Source organism: Anopheles moucheti (genome assembly GCF_943734755.1).
Source record: "Anopheles moucheti chromosome X unlocalized genomic scaffold, idAnoMoucSN_F20_07 X_unloc_2, whole genome shotgun sequence".
In the NCBI taxonomy this organism is placed as follows: domain Eukaryota; kingdom Metazoa; phylum Arthropoda; class Insecta; order Diptera; family Culicidae; genus Anopheles; species Anopheles moucheti.
The window spans coordinates 842,501-843,135 of NW_026453526.1; the positions used below are offsets into that span (position 1 = coordinate 842,501).

Below are 635 nucleotides of genomic sequence, written 5' to 3' on the forward strand. Positions count from 1 at the left end.
GCCAACTGTACCGCCTTACCATTTCAGCGCCCAAGGTCCCCCGCGGAAGGGGTCCGAGCACGCCATGATGCACAGTGCGCCAAACGCGTGTGTTCAAGCCTGCGACACACTCCCGGGCGTGCTGCTCGCCCAGGCGTGCCGCTGGTACGCGGGCGTCCTGTAGTTATGGAATAGTGTGTAACAAGAATTGGTAGGCACTCAAGAATGTGTGCATCGGTCGGGTTTAAACGTCCGATGCGCCATATGCGTTCAACGTGTCGGTGTTCATGTGTCCTGCAGTTCACATTCTGACGCGCATTTAGCTGCGGTCTTCATCGATCCATGAGCCGAGTGATCCCCTGCCTAGGGTTTTGGTATGTTCAACTGTCTCCTATGTTTTCGTTATGCGCTAGGTGCATCTCTCACAACTTAAGTTCCCCGGACAGCGTAACCGTGCACCTCTCGGTTCCTTCGAAGCCGTCCAGGGTGGACAAGGATGACCATTGGTCTTCCTTCCCATTGATCGACGCGCGATGTGGGCGGCATCGGCGCGATCTTGCACAACTTTCGTTCTCTTGATTAGGTTCTCTCTCGCTCGAGGCCAGTGTTTAAATATGTTCTAGTGGGTCTTTACCTTCGCCCATGTGTCACACACT

At 54.8% G+C, this 635-nt stretch overlaps 1 non-coding gene across 1 annotated transcript; it reads right to left on the reverse strand.

The window, feature by feature from the left end:
• Positions 1–192: 192 nt before the first annotated feature.
• Positions 193–350, reverse strand: LOC128308032 (5.8S ribosomal RNA). The gene has a single exon (XR_008287996.1). It is a non-coding gene; the product is annotated as a 5.8S ribosomal RNA (ribosomal RNA).
• Positions 351–635: the final 285 nt, after the last annotated feature.